General features: G+C 46.2%; 1 protein-coding gene across 5 annotated transcripts in view; it reads left to right on the top strand.

Annotated features, from left to right (window-relative positions):
- LOC119965900 (catenin delta-2-like) overlaps window positions 1–15,525 on the top strand; it is a 1,408,928-nt gene that overhangs the window by 59,267 nt on the left and 1,334,136 nt on the right. The window lies entirely within an intron of this gene.

Below are 15,525 nucleotides of genomic sequence, written 5' to 3'. Positions count from 1 at the left end.
CCATGACCTTATGAATAGGATTAAATGCATTTAATTCAAGCCAAATACTTCACAACGAGTTATAGAAAATGCTTAATCATTCATATAATAAAACTGTCATCAACTTCAAATGGTAAAAACAAAATAAATATTTATGCTTTGGGAACAAAGGGCTCTCATAGTCAATGTTGTGTGCAATCAGCGTGCACCTCACTTCACTTGGCCTTGCTTTATGTGAATATCACTTCAGTCATAATGGTAGGAAAGAAACTATTCGGGTGGAAATTAGTTTGCCAATGGTCAACAAAATATCTCGTGGGCCGCACTCAGAACCCAGATGGCCCGCATGTGGCCCCCAGGCCTTGCTGGCTTGTGACCATCAGTCTCCATATAGGTGCAAAAAATTCGATGATGAAGTTTTTGTCAAGCTACACCCGCGTAGTTTCCCAAGAGCAGGTTTGGGAGCAATCATCTCCTTGGTTGTGAGTAAGGGAAGGAATAGGCAGGGAGGGATGCTGCAGGTAACAATATAGCGAGTGAAGTGAGAAGATGGAAAAGGAGGGAAGAACTTAGTTCCGACGGGTCTAATCCCCTTTGTTTCATTTTCAATTAGAAAATTCTTCATTCTGTGTTCTCAACTGTGAAGATTTGTGGCCACAGGCAGTGTCCTGTGAATGTGGTAGCAACACTGTCCCAGAACTGAAACAGTTAGACTCTGCAGCATGACTGTGATTTCCCACCAAGGTGCTAAAAGATCTCAAACATGCGATGAAATGAAATGAAAATCGCTTATTGTCACAAGTATACTTCAAATGAAGTTACTGTGAAAAGCCCCTAGTCGCCACGTTCCGGTGCCTGTTCCGGGGAGGCTGGTACGGGAATTGAACCGTGCTGCTGGCCTGTCTTGGTCTGCTTTAAAAGCCAGCTATTTAGCCCTGTGCTTAACCAGCTGTTGCAGCAGAGTAAGAGATAAGCCCTTTGTGGGTTTCTTTTGACATTTCAAAGTTGACGGAAGGAAAATATTTCTATTGGGGAGAAAAAAAGGCTTCAAGGATGCTTTCAGGTAGATTGAACTGCACTCCAGCTGGATAACTGATACATCTCGAGCATGTCTGAGCAACCTTTTGAGGTCAGCTGACAGCAGGAAGTAGACTGCATTCATTGGGACTTGGATCCTGCAGAGCTCAGTGAGGACAATCAAATCGATTATCCAGACTTTCACTGATGCATGACTGGTTTTAGGGAAGGATTATTAAGAGGAGGAAAATTGTAAGTGCATTTCTAGTAAAATGATAAACATGGTTCTTTTATTATAATATTAACTGTTGGAAGGAGTAATGAGGGAATATTCATTAATAATTATATAATATTGTTTAATTGAGATTTTTTAATGTGGTGTTCACTATTGACCAAGTTTAATCAAAGGAGGCAGTAATAAAAAGAGGACATAATTTATTGCATTTCCTGCCATGACCGTCATAGCAACACTGGAAGCAATGCTACGATTCAGCTTTGCTCAGAGCTAGCAAAAGACAACCCTCCTGTGTTAATTGCATATTGTGTTAAAATTATTTGCATATGGTGGGCATGAACTAGGATTCACTTGTACCCTTATAAATAGACATAGGCTGAAACTATGGTTGTTGAGATTAGGTGGTGCATGCTTGTAACATGTAACTGTAAATAAATGATATTAAAAGTTTCTGATATAAAAAAAAGGAGCTCCAGTTCTATCTCTCATCAACTAGCTTCCTAGAGCTTAACACATGCACTTTCAATGGAGCAAATTGATCACAGGTCAATACATCCAATCCTTTCCTGATGACACTTCAAAGTTTAGCCATAAATTTACAGAGCACAAAAGGAAGCAATGAACCTTTATAAAAACACCCCTTCAGCCTCAACTGTAGTGTTGAACAGAGAACATAGAACGTACAGTGCAGAAGGAGGCCATTCGGCCCATTGAGTCTGCACCGACCCACTCATGCCCCCACTTCCACCCGATTCCCGTAACCCAATAAACCCTCCAAAGCTTTTTGGTCACTAAGGGCAAATTATCATGGCCAATCCACCTAACCTGCATGTCTTTGGACTGTGGGAGGAAACCGGAGCACCCGGGGGAAACCCATGCAGACACAGGGAGAACGTGCAGACTCCGCACAGACAGTGACCCAGTGGGGAATCGAACCTGGGACCCTGGCGCTGTGAAGCCACAGTGCTATCCAATTGTGCTACCGTGCTGTCCAATTGCTTCCAATTGTGGGCACCAGTAGTGAATTGTTTGGAGTGAGTGCAGAAAAGATTTGAGAATAGTTCCAAGAAGTTGGGTTACGTGGACATAGTGGAGAACCTGAGGTTTCTCCCTTTAGGGAAGAGACGGCTGAGAGGAGATTTGATTGAGGTGTTCAAAATCGTGAAGTGTCGAGATGGCAAAAGAGCTAAAGATGACGGGAGGAAAAAAATAAACATGCAGCAAGTGGATCTGTCAATGCACTGCCTGAGAGTGTGGTCGAGGCAGGTACAATTGTGGTTTTCAAAAGGGAATTAGGTAAGCACGTGAAAGAAAAAGATTTGGAGGACCACCAGGAAAAGACAGGGAAGTGGGACTGGCTAAATTGCTCTTGCAGAAGCCATCAAAAGCACAACAAGCCAATTGCCGCCCTCCTGTGCTGGAACCATACTGTGATTGTTCTGATTCCAAATAAAGAATGAAATGAAAAGAAAATACTGCAGATGCTGGAAATCTGAAATAGAAGCAGTTGAAACATTATCTGTGAACAGAGAAACCATGTTCATGTTTCAGGGCAGAAACTTAGCAATGTAATTGGTTTCAAGAAAGTGAAATGGGTGGGGGGGGGGGGGGTGGTGTGAAAAATGAACAAGCGGAAGTCTGTGATAGCGTAGAAAATAGGTGATGTTAAATGGCATAAGAGTTTGTGGTGCAGGGCCAAAGGGAGTAGTAAGGACAAGTAAAGAAATAATCTGGAGGAGGTGTGAATGCAGGGTGGCTGCAGTCCAGAAGCAAGAACAAGCACAACACATGCAAAGAAAGGCAGACAAAATGGGCAAAGAAATTGCAGTCTGAAATTGTTGAATTCAATGTTGGGTTTGGAAAGCTGCAAGGTGTTTAATCAAAAGAGGATGTGCTGTTCCTGAAGTTTAAGTTGAGCTTCAGTGGAGCACTACTGTAGGTTGTTGACGGGGGGTCAGAGCAAAGGAAAGGTGGACAAAATGACGTCAACTGAATGCTCAGGATCATGCTTGTGGTCTTGAGCATGGCCACATGTTCTGCAAAACATTAATCCAATATACATTTATTCTCCCCAATCTAGAGCAGATTGCAGGGTGAGTAGTGAATGCATTGTACTAAATTTAAAGAAGGACATGTAATGCTGAAAAAAACACATTTGTCAAAGCTTTTCATCTTGCACTCATCAGGACATTCACTAGAAAATCAATGACAGGGAAACAACAACTTCGTATGATAAAAGGGCGGCGCTGATTGGTTGGCAAGCGAACTCTGATTCATAGAGGCATTGCTATAGAATGCACTAGTTGATGGTGTCTGGCAGTTAACTGTGAAGCATTGCTTGTAATTTAAACCAGGCAGCTGACTCTGATTGGTCAAGGCATTGCCCTGTGAAATGAAACAGCAAATGCCTATCACTTATTTTGTTCAGCTGAAACAAGTGCAGTGTGTGTATGTTCTTTCCACCTGTAAAGAAAAGGGTCCTGTGTATTAATATATGTAGTTTCCATTACATGCAAACACGTTACACTGTGAGCCTGACTGAAAGCCTTAAACTGGTTGTCGGTAATGTTTAGCACACCCAGGATTACTTAGCAAATGTTGAGCAGTTGTGAAATCACATCTAATGTTGGACACTGTTTTGTGTTTTGCAAGCATGGGCTGGTTGGATATGGTCTGTACTTTGCCCATTGGAAACAGCGGAAGGGACATGCTGTTTGATATTAGCAGCTAGTCTTTGGGACATAGGACCTATATGCCTCGAACCACGCTGGTGCTGAAATTCATGTACCACATTACACATTTGCGTGATAGGTAGAATATCTTTTTGGTTTGAGGGCAGCATTCCATCAGTGGCAAATGCTACTCGTGTTGCTACTGCGTGAAACAGCTAGCTCCATCTGCTGCTCATATTCTTTGAGATTTATTACCCTTCCAAGGTAATCTGAGGAAGACCAGGCACTTTCCAGTCCAAAGATTACAGACCACTTCATGAGTTTGTACAATATACAGTGCAAAATGATCTGATCAGGGTACCCATTATCAGCAGCCTTTTCTCATATGGTATAAAGTTGTTGCGATGGATTCTCCTTTTCCCAGACTAAGTGCTGATGCCAGGACTGAATCCTGTGTGTTCTGCGGCCTTGAAAGCGACGCCAGTCCCGGAGCATCAGGACATCCTAATGGCTGGCACAGCGCCACGCAGAACTAGTGCAATTCCAATGAACCCTGGCATATGATTCGCCAGGGTCAGGATTGGCACTGGAGAGCTTGACAAGCAGCAGCTGCATATAGGCACTCCACTCCCCATGCACCCTCATCCCATCCAACAAAGTAGCATGGGTTGTGCTGAGCACGCCCAACCCATTGATGGGTTGGCGGGGGCTAAAGGTTACCTACGGGGGTGGCCTGGGGAGGCACACACACAACACATGGCACTAAGTTCACAGTGGACAGTCAGTGGCATGCACGACCTCATGGCTACCTTGCAGGCTGCAGCAATGGTGGCCCATATCCATCCACCCCGACCCTACAGCCCACCTTCTTACAGCCTTCCAGACGCAATATTTGAGTTTAACAATATCAGATCGTAATCTCTGTTCCCCCTCCCATTTTGTTTTACTTTATTTGCAATGGGGCTGGTTTAGCACAGTGGGCTAAACAGCTGGCTTGTAATGCAGAACAAGGCAACAGCACGGGTTCAATTCCTGTACCGGCCTCCCTGAACAGACGCCGGAATGTGGCGACTAGAGGCTTTTCACAGTAACTTCACTGAAGCCGTTCTCTTCTATATATAATATATATATATATATTCTATTTTTTGTACATAACGGTAAATATACTTTGTTCAAAAACTCAATAAAAAATATTTATAAAAAAATACTTAATTGAAACCTACTTGTGACAATAAGCGATTATTATTATTATTATTATTATTATGAAGTTTTGGCCTTACTTTTGCCATCCACATTTACTCTGGCCACACCTGTTGCTTGTCTCGTGTCCCTACCTCTCCCACTTAGGCCCTGCACCACCGTCTCTTTTCTCATTTAATCTCACTTGTCTTCCACCTTATCACAGGCCTTCCCTTCTGTTTCCCCCCCACCACTCGCCCCATTTTACTTGCTCAAAAACCTATTACATTTTTAATTCCTGTCCGTTCAGAAGAAAAGTTGACCTGAAATGGTTGAATTCAGCTTTGTTCTCCACAGGTGCTGTCTGATCTGCTGAGTAAGAAAGAAAGAGCTTGCAATTTGCATTGCACCTTAGAAATTGCGTCTGAGTATCATAGAATCCCTACAGTACAGAAGGGGGCCATTTGGCCCATCGAGTCTGCACCGAACGTCTGAAAGAGCACTCCACCCAAATCCACTTCTCAATAACCCCTCAGCCTAACAGCCACATCCCTGGATACTGAGGGGAAATTTAGCATGGCTAATCGACCTAATCTGCATATCTTTGGACTGTGGGGAAAAGTGAAGCACCCAGAGGAAACCCACACAGATAGGGCGAGAATATGCAAACTCCAGACAGTCACTCGAGACTGCAATTGAACCCAAGTTCCTGGCACTGTGAGGCAGCTGTGGTAACTACTGTGCTACTGTGTTGTCCAGGAGTTCCTCACTACCCCAAGGATGTCATGCAGTGATGCAGTTTAACTCCCAGCTGAATCCTCCTTTATCTCCAAACAATACCCATCACAGGTCAAAAACACTTTTAAATAAAGTTAACAAAAACAGGATTACTTGCCTTCTCTGGACAGTGAGATCTTTGAGATTTGCTTGAAGAGCGAGAGATCCTGCCAAATTAATGCTGAATCTGACAGGCTTCTACAGAAGCTGCTGTTCAGCTCACAGCTACCAGCAACACTAACTCAAAACTGCCTGCCACATTCATGACCCCTCCCATTCCGACATCATCTTCATCCCACTCAAATCCAATGGATTTGGATTTGGATTTTGTTTATTGTCACGTGCACCAAGGTGCAGTGAAAAGTATCTTTCTGCGAGCAGCTCAACAGATCATTAAGTACATGAAAAGAAAAGGAAATAAAAGAAAATACATAATAGGGCAACACAAGGTACACAATGTAACTACAAAAGCACCGGCATCAGGTGAAGCATACAGGGGTGTAGTGTTAATGAGGTCAGTCCATAAGAGGGTCATTTTGGAGTCTGGTGACAGTGGTGCTAACTATGCAGCCTTGCGGGGCCCCAGTATTGAGTTCTATTGTGGAGGAGGTGTTGTTGTTTATTCTTACTGATTGTGATCTGTGGGTTAGAAAGTCGAGGATCCAGTTGCAGAGTGAGGAGCCAAGTCCGAGGTTTTGGAGCTTTGATATGAACTTGGCAGGGATTATGGTGTTGAAGGTGGAGCTGTAGTCAATAAATAGCTGTAGTCAAATAAATAAATGACCTAACTACTTAAGTTTAAACACAGTGCTTCTAAGAAATCAGAACAAAACTCCATGATACCTCCCCTTGTAAACACATAAATATGGTTCGAAATAATGATGATCTAATTTTGATGACATCTTAATTGCCCCTTTTTACAGTCACAAAGTCTGTCTATCTTTTAAACCAGGATTTATAAAGGATATTACTGCAGCAGATATTTATACACCTGAACCCAGGTTTTAAAAGACATTATTGCACCAGATACATATAATACAATACATGGTAGCACAATGGGTAACATTGGCCGGGATTCTCCCCTACCCGGCAGGACGCGGGGTCCCGGCGTGTTGGCGTGGCATGAATCACTCCGGCGTCGGGCCGTCCCAAAGGGGCCAAGCGCTCACATTAAGGGGCCAGGCCCGCGCGGAGTGGTTCCCGCTCCGCCGGCTGGCGTGAACGGCCTTTGGCACCACGCCAGCCGGGGCCGAAAGGACTTCGTCGGCCGGCGTAAGTCCGCGCATGCGCTGGAGCGTCAGCGACTGCTGATGTCATTCCGGCATATGCACATGGGAGGGGTCTCTTCCGCCTCCGCCATGGTGAAGACCATGGCGATGGCCGAAGAAAAAGAGTGCCCCCACGGCACAGGCCCGATCGCTGATCGGTGGGCCCCGATTGCGGGCCCGGCCACCTTGGGGGCACCCCCCGGGCTCAAATCGTCCCCCCCCCCCCCCCCCCCAGGACCCTGCCGCCCGACCCCGCCGCCAATCCCGCCGGTAAGGTAGGTGGTTTAATCCACGCCGGCGGGAGAGGCTTGTCAGTGGGGGGGGGGACTTCGGCCCATCGCGGGCCGGAGAATCGCTGCGGATTGGATTGGATTGGATTTGTTTAATGTCACGTGTACCGAGGTACAGTGAAAAGTATTTTTCTGCAAGCAGCTCAACAGATCATTCAGTACATGGAAGAAAAGGGAATTAAACAAAATTCAAGAAAATACTAGAAAATACATGAGAATACACAATAGGGCAACACAATATATACAATGTACTACATAAGCATTGGCATCGGATGAAGCATACAGGGTGTAGTGTTAATGAGGTCAGTTAATAAGAGGGTCATTTAGGAGTCTGGTGACAGTGGGGAAGAAGCTGTTTTTGAGTCTGTTCGTGCGTGTTCTCAGACTTCTGTATCTCCTGCCCGATGGAAGAAGTTGGAACAGTGAGTAAGCCAGGTGGGAGGGATCCTTGATTATGCTGCCCGCTTTCCCTCGGCAGCGGTAGGTGTAGATGGAGTCCATGGATGGGAGGCAGGTTCGTGTGATGGACTGGGCGGTATTCACGACTCTCTGAAGTTCCTTGCGGTCCTGGGCCAAGCAGTTGCCATACCAGGCTGTGATGCAGCCCGATAGGATGCTTTCTATAGTGCATCTGTAAAAGTTGGTAAGGGTTTCTGTGGACATGCCGAATTTCCTTAGTTTCCTGAGGAAGTATAGGCGCTGTTGTGCTTTCTTGGTGATAGCGTCGACGTGAGTGGACCAGGACAGATTTTTGGTGATGTGCACCCCTAAGAATTTGAAACTGCTAACCATCTGTGTGGAGTCTGCACGTCCTCCCCCTGTGTGCGTGGGTTTCCTCCGGGTGCTCCGGTTTCCTCCCACAGTCCAAAGATGTGCGGGTTAGGTGGATTGGCCATGCTAAATTGCCCATAGTGTCCTAATAAAAGTAAGGTTAAGGGGGGGGGTTGTTGGGTTACGGGTATAGGGTGGATACGTGGGTTTGAGTAGGGTGATCATGGCTCGGCACAGCGTTGAGGGCCGAAGGGCCTATTCTGTGCTGTACTGTTCTATGTTCTATGTTCTGTCTCCACCTCGGCCCCGTTGCGGGGGGCCTGCCGACCGGCGCAGCGTGATTCCCGCCCCCGCCGAATCTCGGGTGGCGGAGAATTCGGGTCATGGCGGGGGCGGGATTGACGCTGGCCCCGGGCGATTCTCCGACCTGGCGGGGTAGTCGGGGAATCCCGCCAATTGTTGTTTCACAGCTCCAGGGTCCCAGGTTCGATTCCCGGCTTGAGTCACCGTCTGTGCTTTCTCCCCGTGTCTGTATGGCTTTCCTCCAGGTGCTCCGGTTTCATCCCACAAGTCCTGAAAGAAATGCCGTTAGGTAATTTGGACCTTCTGAATTCTCCCTCTGTGTACCCAAACAGGCGCTGGAATGAGGTGACTAGGGGCTTTTCACAGTAACGTCAGTACAGTTTTAATGCCTGCCTACTTGTAACAATAAAAGATTATTATTATACCGATTTCTTACATCCAGCACACATCACTGTGTGGCGATACTGTACTCAATCCCACCTTAAACCTGTATATATCAGAGCCTACTACTACAACCAGGTCTATTCCATCCTTTATCAAGTTGCATCCCCAGAAATTCCAAATAAACAATTACTCTTTTGTAAGTCCATGTCGATCATAGAATGGTCAGACAGAATGCTTAGTTCAGTCTTCCTTACTAAAAGATTCCTATGAGATTATTAATTAAACCTGCCTCATTGCACCGTACTGAATTTTAAACAGGATTACATCTCGTTATTTCCACAATGTATTATTCCAGGAAATTGCTCCAAAAGCATTCTACAAACGTACCTTCCAAGCTACCTTTGCTAATTGGACTTGTCCAGTCTTTACAAAGATTTAAACCCACACGAATATTACATTGTCAGTTACAAGCTCAAATTATTTCTTGTTTAATGTTCCATCCAGCAGTGTGACTACTTTTAAGGGGCCTATAAACAACTGCCATCAGTGTTTTCTCACCATTGCCTTTTTCTAGTCTCCACTTATTCTATTTCCTGATCTTCTGACTCAACACCCTTTCTTTCTACTGTTCTTATATTACTACTTGTTACCAGAGCAGCAGCTGCTTCTCCGTTCCCACTCTGCTTGTCTTTTCGAACCTATAACCACGGAATATTTCTTTCCTGACCTCGGTCACAATGTAACCATGGGCTGGTTTATATGCCCCCTTGGCGGTGGGTTTGAAGGCAACAGGGCATATAAAATCCATCTTGTGGCTATACCAAACCACCTCCCCGCAATCAAATCATCCAGGTCTGCTCCACTGTAATTTAGTCAGTAGCAGGGATGGCATCGAGCAACCTGCCCACCAGTGGATCAATTGAAACCCTTAAATGGGCAATTATTGCCAACTTGAGGGCCTCATCTTGCTGCCATCAGGACTTAATTGGTGGCATGAGTGGCCATGCCAAGCAGCTAGTCTGGTAGGTGGGCTGTTGGCAGCTAGGATTGCTCCTTGGTGAGCCTCTTGGCTGATCGGATCCCCTTACCCCCCTCAAACAAGGTTTTACTGACCTCAGGGCCTTTCAGACACTGTTCCCCCACCCAACCCCCACCACAATCGCTTGCCAAGACCGGTCGGCTTGGCGCCTGGGGAGATCCCTGACTCATCTGCTGGACTGGATCTTTTTCTAATTCAAATCTTGCTCAAGCAACTTCACCACTCATTCTTGAAATATTCTTTCCTTGCTCTCTACTAGTGCTCCTGTGACTACAAAAGTACTTCACATATTCAAATGAATAATTTATGTAAAGGCTCTTCTGATTTTTTTTTCACTTTAGTTCTCCATTAAGCTATTGTGGATTTTTTTTAATGCATTGTCGCTGAATTGCCCTCTGGGTTTTTGCTGATGAAAACTGCCAGGTTTTCCATTCCATAACAAACCGGCCAGAGAAAACTAGTGCATGTTTAATAGTTGTTCAATTTGTCTCGTCAGCATAAGTATCACGCATTTGTAACCTGGGGTAATATTTCACACAGTCTGTTAATTGGGACGCATAGGTCTGTATCATCTTTTATGTGGGTTTCTCTTCAGTTTGAAGACCCAAGATAATGAAGGGAGAGCTTTGTTCATGTGTTGGCATTACGCATACTTGTGTCATGCCACAGGAACCGATAGCTCCTTGGACGACGTAGATAATGGCTCATGTGGCTTCCTTCACAGATTATGGTTGTAAAACGCTGCACGCGACATTGCCTGCCCCTGGGGAATTGATACCATCTATATAGCGCCACTAAAAGAGACCTGTTTCACATGGTCCTTTACCATCTCCAAGTGAACTTATTCTGACAGAATTTTATTAATCTTTGGGTTCAATCCCAAACACAAAAGGGAAGTTTTCCTTGCAAATTCTACCAGCGTTTGCCTCTTTTCAGCTTGTGTATTTATTAAGCAAAATAATATTTTGCGATATTTATTTCTGAACTTTAATTGATTTTGTACTTGAACGATTGTAATTAAACCTGATCTGCTTTCTCATAATAAATCTGCATTCTCTGACTTTGAGAAAAGCTGTCTGCTGTTCACCTTTATTTAAAAACCAACAAGGTGGAATGTGAGAATGAATAAGCCTTTGCTGTAGGCGGTGATGAATTTATCATTTTAATTGCTTTGCATTTCACTGAAGTTAGGAAAGACTAATTTATGCAACGGAAATGAAGCCATTGGTAGATGAGCATTGCACAAGTTAGCAGATAAACAGGGAAATCTCCATCAAGAAGAAATGCTTGAATGTGACCTCTATTGAAGGATAAAATAGAACCACTTTAGGTTGTCTTTGCATTATGTATCCAGGTTACGCAGTCACATATCCTACTCTTCATAAAACTGTCTTTACATGTTGCAAACGCCACCTTTCTGCATGATTGTCCGCTCGTTGCTTTAGTCAGGGAAATTATATGGTCATTGCTGTCGATGTTTGCCATCAACTGTGCTCTCCTAATGTGTTGACCTTGGGTTAGACTCATCCTGCAGCTACAGAGATCTCCTCCCTCATGCATAATGCTTAGTTTAATAATGAATCCCAGGAGGTAATGGAAAATCTTCTCTTCCGAGGGGAAGCTGGCTATCTCCGACCAGACACGTGTCCTTTTGACCAAATGTCATAGTTAGCACTGAGCTTCATGTGATGATCTAAATGCCCATCAGGATGGGTGAGGGAGCAATGTAACAAGCAATATTTAAAAAAAACACTCAAGTAGTATTTCTCTGGGTTCTTTGTGTTCCAACCTTGCGGCACATGACAAAAATCTTCTCCGGTATCATTCTATTGTTCTGACTTTTCAATCTGGTCACCAAAGCAAAAGCCACAAGATGTGTACCGGTATGTACTGGTATCAATTAGGGTCTATAGTAGAAGGCACCAAAATGTAATCTCTTAAAAGGACTTCCCATTTTGATGAACCTGCGATGACTACTCCTGAGGATGTGGAGATGGAGGACGACTGCCTGCAGCTGCATTGTGTGGCAGCTCCCCGTGTAGCCCCCATTAAAGTGATGGTAAGGGTCAATGGTTACCTGCTGGAGATGGAGTTGGACACTGGCGCAGTGGTCTCCGTAATTGCCCAGATGACATTTGACTACATCAAACAGGGTATACAGACCCTTACATTAACTGATACACAGGCCAGGTTGGCCACCTACACGGGGGAAATAATTGGACATTGCTGGAACTACGATGACCACTGTTGTTTATGGACGCCAGGAGGGGCGTTTCCCACTTAGCGTGGTGTGCAGCCACGGGCCCAGCCTGTTGGGTCGGGACTGGTTGCGCCATTTGCACCTGCAGTGGCAGCACATCCTTTAAACAGGTTCTGGAGGGTTTACGGAGGTACTAGAACGGTACCCAGATGTATTCCAGCCCGGTTTGGGGAAGATAAAAGGGACCGTAGCCTGTAACCAGGAGCCATGCCGCGCTATTTCCAGGCGTGCCCGGTGCCTTACGTCTTGCTCGAGAAGGTTGAAGCAGAGCTCACGCGTTTGGAGTCCTTGAATATCATCAGGCCCGTAGGGTCGCAGACTGGGCAGTGCCAATTGTACCTGTAATGAAGCCAGATGCCACGGTTCACTTGTGTGGCGACTATAAATTTACAGTGAATGCGACTTCCTGGCTCGACCAATAACCAATGTCCCGCATAGAAGATCTCTACACGAAGCTTGCAGGCGGACTCTAGTTCACAAAATTAGATATGAATCATGCCTACCTACAGTTGGAGCTGGACCCTGCCTCCAGGCCATATGTAACTATTAATACTCACACGGGCCTGTATGAATACACGGTTGCTCTTTGGTGTATCTGCCTGCGCTATATTTCAACACGTCATAGAGAGAATCTTGAGAGGTTTACCACGTGCCGCTGTTCACTTAAACAAAATTTTGATTATGGGAACGTCGGAGCAGGAACATTTGGAAAATTCAGAGGCTTTCCTAAGACACTTGAGGCTGGAGTCCATTTACTTCGTACAAAGTGCGTCTTTCAGGCGAAAGAAGTGGTATATCTGGATTATCGGATGGACCGCAATTCAACAAGCCCTCACCCCAACTGACACTTTGCATCTTCATTGTTTTCTTGGCCCCGTAAGCTATTACGGGAAGTTCCTCCTCAATCGGGCAACTACGCTGGCCCCGTTGCACCTTCTGCTAAAGAAGAATCACACCTGGGTTTGGGGGTCAGCCGCAAGAAACCACTTTCCGATGGGTAAAACAGCAATTGTCATCGTCTGGGTTACTAACCCACTTTGATCCTGAAAAGCCTTTGCTCATCACGTGTGATGCATCCCAAAATGGTATTGGGGCCGTTCTGTCCCACAAGATGGAGAACTGAGCCGAGCGACTGATAGCTTTTGCCTCCCGCACATTGACTGCAGCGGAAAAGAAGTATGCGCAGATCGAGAAGGAGGACGTGGCGGTGAATCGTTTCCACCAGTATGTGTATGGCCACCATTTCACTATCGTGACTGATCATAAGCCTCTACTGGGACTTTCCGAGAGGATAAGCCAATACCGCCCATTGCTTCCGCACGGATCCAGCGCTGGGCTTTGTTGCTCGCTGTGTACGAGTATTCTAGGGAGCATAAACCAGGGACCCACATAGCAAATGTCAATGCACTGAGCCGATTGCCTTTGTCAACCGGCCCCATGTTGATCCCCATGACAGGCGAAGTGGTTGCAGCCCTAAATTTTATGGACTCCTTGCCTGTCACGGCATCACAGATCCAGGCGAGTTGCAGGCATTTTCCTCCAAGCTGTCAGAATTTAGCGTGGAAGACAGTATCCTCTTGTGGGGGACGCGCATGGTCATCCCAGAAAAAGGACAGGACCTGATACTGCAGGACTTCCACAATGGGCATCTGGACATCCAAGTTATGTCTGGTGGCTAGGCCTCGACACAGACATTGAGAAGTTGGCTCAAAACCGCTCCATTTGCCAGCAGCATCAGAAGCTTCTGCAGGCTGCGCCCCTACATCACTGGGAATGGCCAGGCAGCCTTGGGCATGCTTGCATGTGGATTTCGCCGGCTCTTTTCAAGGGTCTATGTTCCTTCTATTAATTGATGCCTGGTCTAAATGGCTAGAGGTGCATAAGATGGTAGGCACAACGCCCTGCGCAACAATCGAGAATATGCGTTTGTCTTTCAGTACGCATGGCCGCCCCGAGGTGCTCGTCACGGACAACGGCACTCCTTTCACAAGTGAGGAGTTTGCGAGTTTGATGACGATAAACAGCATACGCCATTTCTGCACCACTCCATACCACTCGCCTTCCAATGGGTTGGCGGAGCTCACAATGCAGGCATTCAAACGGGGCCTAAAAAAGTAGTCTTCCGCATCTATAGACACGAGACTGGCTCGTTTTTTGTTTTCATTTAGGACCACTCCACATGCGGTGACTGGGGTAGCTCCCGCGGAACTTCTAATGGGCCGGAGACTTCGGAAAACCTCCTTAGCATGGTTTTCCCGGATATTGGCGCAAAAGTACGCCGCACTCCAGAACGGCAGGGAATTAACCTTTCTTGGTATCGGCCGATTCGGCAGATTGCGCCTAGTAACCTGGTTTTGCTGGTGGTGCCCAGTGTGTCCCTGGCATTATCTTTTGACGAACGGGCCCGATCTCTTACCAGGTGCAAGCCCAGGGTCGTCTCCAGCGTAAGCATTTAGCCCACGTTCGGGCCAGAAGGCTGCCTCTTCCAAAGATTACCTGTCCCGGAGCTCACTTCGACAGCCGCAGAGACCAGACACAGCAGAGGGTATTCCGCACGATCTTCCTCTGGTGCCGCACTCAAAGCCTGCACAGGTCGTTGCAGAACCACATGGAGATAGAGACGCCGAGATGACAGAGGCTTTGGACTCTGACTCCGAGATGAAGACCCAGGACGCCTCAGGAGGGGAGTCCTCGGTCCCACGGGCCGTGGATGTACAATCGTTACACCGTTCATCATGGAAGCGCCGTTCTCCGTCTCGTTACACGCCGCCCGATCCAGCGCCTCGTGCAAATGGTGTCCGGCCTGCGGCAAAACAAGTCCGATGCCCTCCTTTGCCAGGGTCTTCGGTGGACTCCTTGGATGTTGGCGGTGGGGGGGGGACATGGATGTTATACCCTGTCTGCATACCACTGGCTGGAGACTAATGGCCCTCCCACAATCCGTAGGGAATATGAGCTTCCTCAATGAGGGGGGTGGAGAAATCATTAGCAGGTCCCTGCATAAATAAAACTGGCCAGCATGGAACCAGCTAGAGAGGAGTGGGCAGCAAGGGAGTTACTGCTGCTGTTGTATGTATGTATATATATATATATATATATATATATATATTATTGTAAATAAAGTTTTCTTTCTGTTTTACAAACTCGTGCTGGATTCTTCGTGGCCCTTACAAAAGGGTAAATGGGGTTGATATAATTGAATGGGTGGAAGAGGCACAGCTACAGATTGGCTTAAATTGTCCCTCTGAGACACAAATGTGAAACTTATATTTACGTTCAGGAAGTGGAAGCTTTGCCCTGGACTGATAAGTAACTGTTTTTATAGGAGAACAACAATGCAACCTATAGTTT

Source organism: Scyliorhinus canicula, chromosome 5, assembly GCF_902713615.1.
Source record: "Scyliorhinus canicula chromosome 5, sScyCan1.1, whole genome shotgun sequence".
Classification (NCBI taxonomy): Eukaryota; Metazoa; Chordata; class Chondrichthyes; order Carcharhiniformes; family Scyliorhinidae; genus Scyliorhinus; species Scyliorhinus canicula.
The sequence above is the reverse complement of the archived record's forward strand: the minus strand, read 5'-3'. Positions and strand labels throughout refer to the sequence as shown.